Below are 13,327 nucleotides of genomic sequence, written 5' to 3'. Positions count from 1 at the left end.
CTGAGTGCGGTTCAAACCATCCATGCATCCTCCAGCAAGGGCTGCAGTGCTCCCAGCTCTGCATTCTTCAAGCATTTTCCAATCTCCTCGCATTCCTCAAGCTGTGATTTTATTACCACTGGATGTGATTTCCAGAGAGTGACTTTTGATTGTGCCCCTGAGGGAGGCGCTGGGTGTGTGCAGATCAGCCCTGCCTGCCCGGGGCTGCTTTCCTGCCTGCTCTGGCTTCAAATGATGCCAAAACAGATATTAATCCTATCAACAGATATTCATCCTATCAACACCACATTTGCATTTTTTTCATGCAACTCTTTGTCCTTTTTTTTTTTCTCCACGACTGATTTTGAAGATCTTTGGCAAAACTGACAACACCAGGATGTGGATGGGAGATGAGGGGGAGTGGATTCCTTCTGTCAGAGTCCTCCATCTTCCAGATTACCTAAAGAATTGATCAGGGTACTTTAAAAAAAAAGAAAACCAAACATTTTCCAGCTTCTGGGCATGGACAGTCACTGCTTATTTATTCATTTATTTATTCTGTAATAAAATAGTACTGTTCTCACAGACTAGGCTGTATGATCCATAAATACCCTTGTAAAATAGATTTGTAGCATGTAACAGAATCCTTTAGAATATTCTGTGGAAATTCTTTTTTTGTTGTTGTTGTTGATAGCACTTTCAGAACATTTACATCCTTCATCCTGACATTTTGAAATAGAACATTTTTTTTTCCTACAGAGGTAAGTTTACAGCATCATCACAGTATTATAGCTTGTTAAAAATACATACAGCAGTACTGGTAATTGCAAGCAAGCTGTAGACTTGAGCAAGGGGCTGGTGGCAACTTCACATGGTTTCTACTTTATAAAACAATGACATTTATTAATATTACATCCATCACTTGGTTAAAAAAGATTACTTAGATGTGCTACTCACAAGAAATCTGTCATTTCTCTGTGACATCACAGGACAGGCTATGGAAATAGAAACACTCCGTGATATGGGGGGTTTAAAAAGGATTTGATGCCTCATTTAAAAAAGGGGTTTAGGCTGTCTCTTCCCGTAGGAATTTGAGTTCCATTTACACTGGATGTCCTTAATCCACTTGTGGGAATGCCAGGAGCAGCTCTCAGCACAGCCCTGAAGGAAGCACTGAATTGTCACTCTGGGCCCAGGAGCAGCTCTTGAGGAGCAGCCTGGCAGCACCAGATGGGACCCAACACCTGCACATGCCTGCAACACCTGCAGCCCTGCTGGCCCCAGTGCAGCACAGCTCCCCTGGGCTGGGGCTGCTGAGCTGCTCTGGGATATTTGAATTTGGATTTCCAGCTACTGAGGAAATCCTCTGTGGTCCCAGTGGTCCAGTGTAGGATCATTGAAGAGCTGGAGTTGGAAGAGACCTTCCAAAGGCCCCCTAACCCCCCTGCCATGGCAGGGACACCTCCCACTATCCCAGGGTGATCCAGCCTGGCCCTGGACACTGCCAGGGATCCGGGGGCAGCCACAGCTTCTCTGGGAATTCTATTGCAGGGCCTGCCCAGCCTCAGTGTAAAAACCTTCTTGTATCTGGTCTAAAGCAGCCCTCCTGCAGGTAAAACCATTCTCCAAATACCACTTTGAGGTATTTGGATACCCCAAATCTGCCTCTTCACCTTCCAGGGGGTTTGTGAAGGAGTGAAAGCAACAGATTGAAATTTACTGGTTCAGTAATACACAGAAAAGTGTGGTTAGGGTTGGAGTGGAGCTAAAAACTCATCCCATTCCAGCCCTGCCATGGCAGGGACACCTCTCACTGTCCCAGGCTGCTCCAGCCTGGCCTTGGACACCTCCAGAGATCCAGGGGCAGCCACAGCTGCTCTGGGAATCTGTGCCAAGGCCTGTCCAACCTCACAGGCACTGTCAGTTTGTCCAGTGAGGGTTAAAACGACAGAAAAGATTAAAAATACATCATTGCATTGGTTTTAGTTTGCACAATTGAGACTTAATGTATAAATATATATATATATATATATGTGTGTGTGTATAATAAAGCTGTAGGAAATCTCCAAACTGCTAACAACTCTTAGAAATGAGATAAAACAAGGATGTATTTGCTTGGAAATTCCAAATTTGCAGTTCTGTCATGATTTTCATTTTCAGGTAATTCAAGAGTACTTCACGGTGGATCCTGGTTTTCTCTCTTTATGAAACAAGTCCAGGTGTGCTTTGGCAAATGCTCTTTTCTTGGTCTCTCTGATACTCCTCTTGTGCTTTCTGCAGTCTTTTCCCTCTGAGTTTCCACTTGTGGAAGCAGTAGGTGATGAGGGATGTGAGCACCAGGGAGAAGATGATGACCAGCACGACGACGAGGGCGATGGTGGACGAGAGGGACCCCTCCAGCTGCTCGCTCTCCGTGTCCCTGGTGGAGTTCACATCAGCAAAGTTCTCGTAATCTGCCGAGGCCAAAAGCGCAGCTCCAGGAGCCTCCCTCAACTTGGGCCTCATTGGGACTCGGGAGCTGTTCTCAGGAGCCTGGAGAAGCAGATCTAGGAGTGCCCTGTCAGCATGCAGAGCCAGCTCCGGCTGCTGCAGGCATGGGGAGGCTCAGCAGCGGTGTCTGCAGCCAGGGAGAGCTGCAATTGCAGCTTGTGGCACAAAGTCTCCGGCACAGGACAGCTTTATCCCAGGTGCTGGGGTCAGGAACGTGCTGCCTTCTTCATCAAGGGGCAGGGAGGGCTCAGCCAGCTGCCAGTTTGGGATTCCTTGCTTTCTGCAAGAGATCATTGGAGAAAATCCAATCAGTTTTCCAGTGGTGGCCGAGCTCGTCCTGGGGCTGAAAGCAAAACAAGTGCTGCAACAAGTGTAACTTTCTATCACTGAAAGTCTTTTTTCCTTTCCAAAATATTCCCAGAGGAGAAGGAAATCAAAGGCCTGTTTTGCACATTACGCACAGTCACAAAATCAGCTGCAAACAGGAGTTCTCCCATTAATGAAGGGGTTTAACTTCCCCTCCTCTACGTATCTGCTCTTGGAGTGGGCTGGAAATTGGGGTTTTAATCCTCTGGAGTTTTAGTTATAGTGGGATTGAGGAGGTTTCCTCACTGATTGCAAATCAGGGATCTGGAGAAAGATCCTGGGTGAAAAACCACCCTGGATTAGTGGAGAGGTGAGCTCCCCTACAGGCACTGAGCTGTAAACTGGAATTTAACCCCCCCTTCCTTCCACAATTCTGCTGGAATTTCAAAGACTTTTAAGTCTTTAATTTGCTTTTGATATGTGCTCTGTGTGACAAATCCTAAAAATTTCACTCATCTGAGCACTTCTGAAGCACAAAGCTGCTCTGCCCTCCCCATTCCCTCCCTGATCCAAATCCCATTTTGGAGTTCAACCTGAGGAACAAGGCTGCTCTGCTCTGGATTCCTGCTTCCAGCCGGGACAGGAGGATTTGCCTCGGGGTATTTTCCTCTGAGGAGCTGTAAGTACGTTCAGGGCTATTTATTTCAAACAACAGCTTGCTCCAAACCCCCTCCACCCTCCTCCCAAATGCTTGGAGGCCAAAATTAGGTTTCAGAGATCTTGGAGCATCATTGTTTGGAGATGCTGTGTTTGATAGGATGCAGTTCATCCTCTTTATAGAAATAAAGTTCATCCCACTCAGGCTCACAGAGAACTGAGGGTCTCTTTTCCTAATTAACAGCACATTCTGATTAGTAATAACCACTGTTTACATAGCTCAGCATTCTGTTGGTGCTAAAAGATGTAAATAACAGTTCCTGCCAGCTTGGAACAATATGTTCACAGAGTCAGAGAGAAATGGGGATTTTCAAGGAAGTTTAGAACTCAGATTTTGCCAAGGGAGAGCTGATGGAAAGCTCATTTCACACGAGGGGCCCAGTGCACCGCGGCCCGTCTGTGATGAATGTCTGCAAGGGGCACTGCTGGCAAGCCATGCATCAGGAGGGGTGACAACAGAATATTTCAGTGCTCCTTGGCCGTGTGTTCAACATCTCTCTCAAGCAGCCTGGAGAAAGGAACTGCAATAAAAACACTTGAGGAGCTGAGAAATGCCCCTCTGATTTATGGAGCAGCCAAGGGCTCACCTCCCAGGGAAGTGCAGAGGGGGATGTCTCAGCACCGGGGAAATCTGGTCTTGTCAAACTTACCTTGGCCTGGATCTCATCTCATCCGTGCCCACAGCTCTGGGGGTCCTGGGGAGGAGAGAACAAAACCAAAAGTCAGGCTGCAGCCGGCTCTGCGCTGCCCCAGGAGGGGCAGGGTGATGTTTGTCACGGCCCCACCAGCGCACGGAGGCGAAACCCAAACCAAACCAGGAAAGCTTTTCCATCTCAGATCCGCAAAGCTCTGCTTGGGCTGCGGCTGCACTTCGGGGAAGGAAACGGCGTTTCTGGGCAAATCCCTTGGGAGCAGCCCCGAGGGCTCTGCTGGTGCCTCTGCTGGGACCTCCAGAGTGACAGTGACCAAACCTGAGGGTCACGGCAGTGCCACCACTGCTCCTGTGAGTGACAGCACCTCTGCTCAAATGAGTGACACAGCAGTGCCACCACTGCTCCTGTGGGTCACAGCAGTGCCACCTCTGCTGCCTGAGGGCCAGGAATGCTCCTTGCTGCTGCTCAGGGATGGATTGGGGAACCAGACTGGAGAGCAAAGGGTGGGAGACACCCCAAAACGTGGCAGCCATGGCTGCAGCCTTGCCTGGTGTGGGCACAGGCAGGAGCAGTGCCGAGGGAGCTCCAGGGAGAAGCTCCTTGCTGGGAATGTCTGGGTGGCTGTGATGGGAGGGGTGGTGGCACAAGGGTGACAGAGCTGCTGCTGGCACAGCCCAGCCTGGCAGGGGAGCAGGCAGGGCCAGCAGGGATGCTGTGCCCCTCTCCAGAGCAGAGGGACACGGTGAGGTGCAGGCGTTGGGATGATCAGCTCCCATCCCATCCTCTGGAATCTCACTGGTACATCCTCAGGAGGCACTTCCCATTAAAATGCCCCAAACCTCTTCCTCTTCCAGGCTTTAGCTGAATTCCAGCAGCAGAGAATAAATAAAGCTGAGATTGTTTCCTTGGGTTTGAGTGAGTCATAAGCCTTCAGTGGCTTTGGCCTGAGCACTGCAAACATTGCAATCAGGAGCTCAGGGCTGGGCACATTTAATTCCCATTAAAATATATTAGAAAGATTGAAGTATTGACAAAAATAATGTGATTTTTTTAAATCTGGAGATTTGTTAGAATAAACTTCTTGTGCAAGCACATTAGAATATCTGGAAGTTGAATTAATTTTTAAAGCTTTTAACGAAATAATAATATTTTATTCTGGGACTTACACAGGCTCAGGCTCTTGGGTGTAGCACGTCCCTGCCTTGGGATGGACCTTCCTACCCTGGCTCACATTCCCTTGTCTTTTTCAGCAAGTTATAAAGTAAAGTACAACTCAGTACAAGATGGGGAGGACAAAATCTGCTCCTTGATTTGTAATATCCTTAGGACAGGCATTGTCTTCCCTTTGTTCTCCAAGTCTGACCTTTGAGAACCTCAGAGAGAAATAGATTTTTGAGGGTTTTTTTACAGTTTTTGAGGGCAGAAAGTAAGAGAGGGTTGAAAGCGATTTGAAAGGAAATGACAGTAAAAAAAGCCAGTGTCTCAAGATGAATTCAGGTTATTGGCATCTGTCAAATACTGAATTACTGAAAAGAGATAAGAATGTTCATCAACAGCTTTTTGATTTCCCTGGGAGTCCTCCCTTTCATTAGGGCAAACCCTGCCTCTGTTTGCCAGACTTGGCAGTAGTGATGTTATCAGTGTTACAGCCAAGACAGAAATGACAATTTGCACTGTATTCCTAAAAATAAATAAATGAAAAATCCAAACACTGTGTGGAAGAGCAGACTTAAGTTTTACTGGATGCGTTTTGGGGCTTTTATACAGTTGGAGAAGTCTGGTTTAGATTTCAGTCAGCGTGGCCGAGTTCAGTGAATGTCTGGGATTTTCAGGTTTTTTGGAAGGATGAAGGGCAGGAATCCCAGTGAGCTGCTGCAGCTGCAAAGGAAGCTGATGGCACATCCCTGACCCTGGGGATAACTCACACTTCCTGATGGGGCTGAGCAGGACATCAAACCAAGCCCGGGGAAAAGGAACAGCCCTGTTCTCCAAGGAACACAAAAGCAGCTTCCAAAGGAAAGGTGTCTGCCCTGAAACCACAAACCCTCCTTGGGAGCTGATGGAAAAAATCTCTTTGACAGCAGGAGAGCCTTGGGTTCTGTCTTTGTGTCTCATCTCATCCTCCACTCACCGTGCTCTTCCCACTGTTGAATTACTCCCTTCATTTATGTAACCCTAAATATATATTGATTTTTTTAACATAGTTTCAGGCTTGCTTTCTTCCCTTTTGCCTTCAGCTTTCTTTCTTCAGCTTTGTAAATCTCCCCGCAGCCTTTCAAATTGCCTCTTCCATTTTAATTGCATTAGGGAAGAATGCAGCTCCTCTCTCTCCATTTGCATCTTTTTGATGTGAAAGCATTGGGATGAAAGGTGTCCCTCACGCTTAAACCTGGTGTGGAAAGGGCTCCTCCTCCTCCTCTCCTGAGCTGGGGAGCAGAGGAGACATCAACTCCAACACTTGTGCTCAGATAAAAGGGAGTGGGAGCAGTGGGAGGGGGACAAGGAGGAGGAAGGGATGGGAGAAGGCAGAAAATGCTTGGAAAAACACAGTGAGATGTTTTAGCCTTGCTGCATCTTCTATAAACTCATAGGAACAGAAGGCCTATGAGAGTATTTAAAATAGGCCTATAAATATATATGTATTTAATTTTGGATGCTTAAATTCTTTTGGAAATCTGCAGGTTTCAAGTCTCCAAAGTGCTGCTGAGTTTAATTCCTGGGGGTTCTGTGTCCTTTGGGGTGTGTGCTGCTCCCATGCACTCTGTCTGTAGTGTCACCAGGTTTGTGGGTGCCCAACTCCACGGATTTCCCTGCAAAGTCCTCACATTAAACCCCTTTGTGCCTCTTTCTTCTGTATCGTTAACCTCCAAAGAGGAAACATGATCTGTGCTCGATTTTTCCACGTGGCCACCCCTAGGAATGACTTTTGCACAATCCCCTTGTGCTCACCCCCAGTGCCAGAACTGGCACCTCAGAGAAAGGCTGGAGCAGGCCAATTAATCTTTTAATTAAGTGTACAAAACTCCAGCCCTGCTTTTATCCCAGCGAACAAGAAATCTCTGCTCTTCATTGCTGTTCAGTGTGTTCTGCCTTTGTTATTCCTGAAGAAGACAAAAAGGCTGGGAGTTTTGGGATCTCTCATTCCAGCCCTGGCCAGATCCAAGGGGCAGGGGAAAGATGTGTTCCTATAAAAGGATCAATATCTGGTGGGATCCTGATTCTCCCTGGGCTTGGAGAACTTTGTGCACAAGAAACCCAGGTAATTTTAGAGCAGAACCCGATCCCATCTTCCCTCTGCTTGGAGGGTCCTGAGCAAAACAACCCCATGGACATTTTTGGGATCCAGGGAACTCCATTTTTGGGAGCTGCTGTGGGCAGGGGCTGTGCTCAGCAGGACCATAAATGCAAGGTGCTGCTTTCCTGGGCATTTGCTGCACAGAGGACCCACGTGAGGCTAATTCTGGCTTTCATTTTAGTCGAGTAATCCTTGAAGTGGAGATTAATTAAAGCCACAGGTGTGCCTGCCTTTAGCTCTCTCTGAAGCTAATCTCCATCCCACTGATTTCAGTGGTGACCTCTGATAGTTTAATGTGTTAATTCAGCCTAAGTGTGATTTGATAAACAGCAGCAGCTTCGAGGGTGTGATCACAGCCTCCTTGTCACTGCCTGGTTTGGCAAATCTCAGCTTTGCTCTGTGCCAAGTCCAAATCCCTCTGGAATGGTTCCTGCTCCAGGAGCAAACTGCACCTCAGCCATGGACAGGCTGAACACTTGATGGACTCCCTCCCTAAAGCAGCCCCTGGAAGGCACCTGGACAGACATTTTAACCTTCTTGTGCAGGAAATGTGAGGAAAGTTTATTATCCTGAGCATTGGAATGCTCGGATGCCGTTTTTAGGGTGGCTTTAAATCTCCATGGAGTGCTCCCAGAGGTGTGAGGACTGAGCCAGCACAACCATGTGAGAGGAAACACTGGGGTTATTGTTTTCACAGGAGGAGTAATAATAACAACAACAATAATAATAGTTTGGGTTATTTTTCCTCTAGGAAAGGGTCTGGGTTTTTTCCCCTTTTAAGTTTGGAGAACAGTGCTGTATCCAGGTGTTCCCTTCCAAAGAGGCTTCCCTGCCTTCCGAAAGCTCTGCAGCTGTTTTTCTCCAAGCAGCACCACTGTTCCTGCCTTTGGAGGGTGGGTTTTCCTACTCAGCCATTCCTGCCACAGGAGCTTCCATCACCAGCCCAAGAGCACACCCTGCAGAATGGGGAGCCTTTGTCCCTTTGAAATGATAGTTTGTGGTTCACTCGCTGCTGATGTGGTTCAGACTCCTTTTTTATGCTGTTCTTCCTCTCCAAAATCAGGGGCAGCTCCATCCTGTGATGACAGAGGCAGCCTGGGAATTTCCCCTTGGTCCATAATTCAGATGTTATTCTGTGCAAACACAAGCCCTGGGGTGAGCAGTCCCCAAACCTGCACTGAGCTTAAATTGCTCAGTGATTTTTTTTTTTTTTCCCATTTGCTGTTTTTAGGCTCAGTTTGCCCCAAAGTTCCAGGATTTTGGAGCCAGGACAAGTAGTACAGGTAGAGGTGGATGATTAATTGTTGAGTCAGAAGGGAAATGGAAACTCAAAGCTGTTTAGAACTGAACTCAAATGAAACCCCCAAAGCTAAGAACCCCCTTAAAATACAACCAGGGCCAACCAATGGCCTTTCTGTGCAATTCTCATTTTGTGTGCAGGTGAAGGAGGGATTTAATTCTGGCCTAATTGTGAAGGGATGAACAAATCAGATCTGGTTTTGCGTCCCCCTCCCTATTTAATCTCTCCTTTCCCATTTTCTCCTGCCCTACCAGGAGCAAGGAAAGCCATTACAGCTGGGACACTGCAGCCTTTCTCTTGGATCTAAAATCTGACTGAAACTCCCGCAGGGATAGATTTCTTTTTAAATATATTGCAAAAGAGCAAGAGATTGTTTGAACATTCCAGTTTTCATCCATCTCCTTTCAGAAGAAAACTCTCCTGCTCTTGAAGAACAGGCCCAGTCTAGGACTGCAATAAATTCACTACTCAGAGAATTTCACCTTTAAATTGTGCAGGAAAAGAAGAAGTTAAAGGGTGGGAGGGAGCAGGGGCTGGGAGGGGGAGTGATGAGTGTCAGCTACTTTATCTGTACATTTCTGGAATAAAATCGCATTACTGTTCCCACAGCACAGACTGGGAATAGTTTCTGTGGGATTTGGGAGCTGCAGGTGAGCAGCACCACCCTTCCCTGCCCTCCCCAGCTGCAGCCCAGGGCGCCGAGCTGGTGTGCAGCGAGCTGGTCCCGGCGCCGAGGCTGGGGGAAGAAGGAGGGAGTGAAGACTGGAGCATTCCCTGCTTCCAGCACTGCCCTTCCTCGGAGCTCCCAACCCCATTCCAGACGGGAAAAGCGATGTGGGCTCGGGGAATGGTGGGAGCTGGCCACGGCAGCACCGCCGGGGCTGGGGGGCACGGGGCACCCCAGGGGCACGGCTCGGGGTGCAGGAGGGAGGGGTGGCAAGGCTGAGGGATGCCAGGAGCCCGGGATGGAGAGCAGGGGCAGCTGTGCCCAGCGGTGCCCGGTGCAGCTTTGGGAGCAGCTCCCGGGGAGCTCTGGCAGCCGGGCAGGAGGGGCACCCAGCCGGAGGGGCGCGCCTGGCACACCTGGGGCCGGAGCAGGACCAGCGGCGTGGGCAGGGCAGCCCTGGAGCCTGCCAGGGGCCGTGCCAGTGGCTGGTACCGTGCCGTGCCAGCCTGCACACCCGTGCCGTGCGTGCCGTGCCAGCCTGCACACCGGTCCCACGCTGCCTGCCGCGGTGCCGTGCCAGCCTCACAGCCCAGGTATCACCGTGCCGTGCCAGCCTTACACGCAGGTATCTCAGTGCCGTGCCAGGCAGGTACCGCGCTGCCCAGAGCCGTGCCGTGCCAGCCTGCCCCGGTACCGTGCCGTGCCATTCAGCCCGCACGTCGGTCCCACGCTGCCCGGTGCTGTGCCGTGCCAACCCAGTGCCAGCCTTGCACACTGGATCACGGTGCTGTGCCAGGCGTGCCGTGCCGTGCCAGCCGTGCCCCGGTGCCAGGCGTGCCGTGCCGTGTCCCCGCGGGGCTGCGGGGCCGGGATGCAGCGGAGCATCCCCGGGCTGTGCCGCAGGCGCTGCCCGCGCCGGGCGATCGCCGCTGCTCCCGGGAACCGGCTCCAGAGGCGCATCCCAGGACAGGGGCACCGTGCCCGGGGCACCGCGGGCAGGGCACGGGGCTGGGGCTGCTTCGGGATCGCCCCGCGGCCCCTTCCCTCCTTCCCTCCTTCCCTCCCTCCCTCCCTCCCTCCAGCGCCCGCGGCTCCGCACAAAGGAGCCACCGCCGCCGCTCACTCACCGGCTCCGGCCGCGTCCTCGGGCTCCGGGCTGTGTGCGGCCGGCAGCCCGGGCAGGAGCCCCGGGCAGGAGCCCCGGGCCGGGCGGGAGCCCCGAGCCCCGCGGTGGCCCCGGGCCGGCGCTGCCGCAGCTGCAGCGAGGGTGGGAGCGCGGCACTCCCCCTCGGCAGCACCATCTGAGCCCAGCCGAATTTGTCAACTTTATTTAGGGGGAAGAATGGATCACATGGGAGCCTCACCGAGCTGGGAGGAGCGTGCGGTGCGGAATCAGGTCACCTAGAGAAAGCCGAGCTAGGCACGGCCACCGGCAGAGAGAGCCGGAGACAAAGGCAGGGAGCAGACGGGAATTCGGCCGCTTTCTCCTTTCCTCTGGCCATTAACCAGGGTAATTTCCCGCTCCTTTCACTAGGTGCGGTTTCCTAATCAAGTAGGAAATAGAGAGCAATATGAAAGGAATGTTTTCAGCTCCCGAGCGCTTTTCAGCACATCCATCCTGTCGGGCATTTCTCAGCCTTTTCCTTTCCCGTTTCTGGCTCTGTCCTGCTGTGCTGCATTGATCCAGCCCCAGAGAAATGGATGCTGGACCCATTCCCAAGCACCACATTCAACAGCCCAGGTGGAATATCCACCTCTGCCTCAAATCTTTAATTTGCACCTCCTGCTCAGACAAAGGCTGGAGCTGCTGCTGAACCCTACGCTGGGCTCCTCCAGCCCCTTTTCCTGGAGCTGGGCTCCTCCAGCCCCTTTTCCTGCTCGTTCTCATTCATTAATGGCTAGCAAAGCTCCCAAGCACAGATAGCACAAAATTTGTCTCCTGCTTGCTGCCAGGAGCAGTGTGACTTTTAATATCATTGTTTATTTCATCAGCACACATCCCCAAAGAGCTGCCATGGGTTTGGGTTATTCAGAGGCCAGAATTCGAGTGTGGATCCCTAAATACACACAGATCTTGTGAAGGAGTGGGCCTGACTTTTATAGGTGCTAAGCAACAGTTCTTGTGCATTTCCATCTGCTTTGAAGTCACATCCCACCCTCTCCACCTTCCTCATGTCCACACTTTGAGACAGAAATGAGCTGTGAAAAGTAGGCTGGCTCCTTCCTCTGCTGCCAGGAGCTTTCTGCCCAAAGGAAACTCCATCCTGCCCCACAGAAAATCCATCCTGAAGCAGGACACCTGATGGAAAGGAGTTTGGAACCAGGGGAATTGCCACTGATGTGTCCAGAGAGGGTGAAACCCAGGAGAGGGCATCTGCTGCAGCCAAAACTGGCTCAAGCAGCCATGGAACAAGTGGCAGCTGCCTACAGAGGGACTTTCCTTCCTTCAGCTTGCAGAAAATTATCCAGCCTTGGCACTTAAAGGCTGGAACAGTCAAAATGTTGATTCTTGGCAACTTCTTAATGAAGCCTCTGGATTAGAGAGGATGTAAATGAGGATATCACACCAGGAAAACAATCCTCACATCAGAGAGCACCCAAAGGCAGAGATGAGTCCCTCGGTGGGCACTGCAGTCCTGGCTGGAGCAGAGCTTCCCATTCCTTGCTTTCCTCTCCCCAGAAAAGGGGGAAGCTGTCCCAGGCTCCTGCTTCCCGTGGCTCCAGGGGCTCCAGGGAGTGCAGCTGCTGAATTCAGCCCCAGCTGGTTCTCTGGAGGGCAAATCAGCCAGTGCAGGGAGCTCTCTGCAGCTTTGCTCCTGCACAGCCCCGGCCTGGGCCTGGCACAGGGACATGGGAATGCCTTGGCTTGGAAATGGGGCTGGGTGTGAAATCTATCCCCATCTGTGAGAGCTGGGCAGTTCTCTGCTGTCCATGGGGCAGGTTTCTTTATCTCTCCCACAGCCAATCCTCCCTCCAGGAGATCTCTGCTGTCCATGGCCAGGGAGTGTCCCTGCAGGGCTGATCAAATTCCATCACCCCATGGGAGATGCTCCGCCCAGGGCAGGAGCCAAGCATTCCTACCTGGATACAATCTGAGCCTGGAACAGCACAGCAGCCTTTGCCCACTGCATTCCCAGAGGAGCAGCTTTCTCCTGCCCTGCATTCCCAGAGGAAGAGCAGGCCCATCTCCACAGCCCTGGAGCTTCAGAGGAAAACTGCAGCCTTGTGCAGGATCCCTGCTCCAGCAGAAGCACAGCTGGCACTGCAGGAGGGCTGAGCCCCCATGGGATGGGACTGTGCCACCGCCCTGACACACAGGGGGCAGGGCATGTTCTGACTCTGGCAGTGGCTTTTTTTTTTTCTTTTGTACTACTGCATTTGTATTTTTTAATTTTCCTAGTAAAGAACTGTTATTCCTACTCCCATACCTTTGCCTGAGAGCCCCTTAATTTCAAAATCATAATCATTCAAAGGGAGGAGGTTTACATTTTCCATTTCAGGCAAGGCTCCTGCCCTCCTTAGCAGACACCTGGCTTTGCAAACAGGGAGATTTCCCCAGGAAAACCTGGGGGTTGGACCTGGGGACTGAGCTTGGTGTGCAGCTTCCTTTGGCCTGGATTTCAGCCCAGGAAGGATCCATCCCTCTGCACAGCTGCTCCAGGTGTTTGGGGTTATTTTGTGACAATCTCTCTGCATTGCCAGGCAGGAGGAGACCTGCCAAAGGCTCTCCCAGCCCTGGTCACCCCTAATTTATCTTTCATCCCCAAGCTCTTTCTTGCTCACCGACTGAAGTTTTCTGTCTCCTGCACTTCATGAAACTTTCCTTTTATATTTTTATACACTGCTGCTTGCTGAAGTGTCTGATGTCAAGTGAAAATCTATACATAATGTGTGTCTAAATGCATATTTATATAAATTCA

The 13,327-nt window shown here is 50.9% G+C and overlaps 1 long non-coding RNA gene across 1 annotated transcript; it reads right to left on the bottom strand.

The window, feature by feature from the left end:
- Positions 1-493: 493 nt before the first annotated feature.
- On the bottom strand, positions 494-10,838 carry LOC121362829. The gene is made up of 3 exons (XR_005956587.1): positions 10,535-10,838; positions 4,143-4,187; positions 494-2,749 (listed from the first exon to the last, which is right to left on the bottom strand). It is a non-coding gene; the product is annotated as an uncharacterized LOC121362829 (long non-coding RNA).
- Between the last annotated feature and the right edge of the window lie 2,489 nt (positions 10,839-13,327).

Source organism: Pyrgilauda ruficollis, unplaced genomic scaffold, assembly GCF_017590135.1.
Source record: "Pyrgilauda ruficollis isolate IOZ18807 unplaced genomic scaffold, ASM1759013v1 scaffold67, whole genome shotgun sequence".
NCBI lineage: Eukaryota > Metazoa > Chordata > Aves > Passeriformes > Passeridae > Pyrgilauda > Pyrgilauda ruficollis.
Note: the sequence above shows the minus strand (reverse complement) of the source record. Positions and strands in the feature narration are given on the sequence as shown.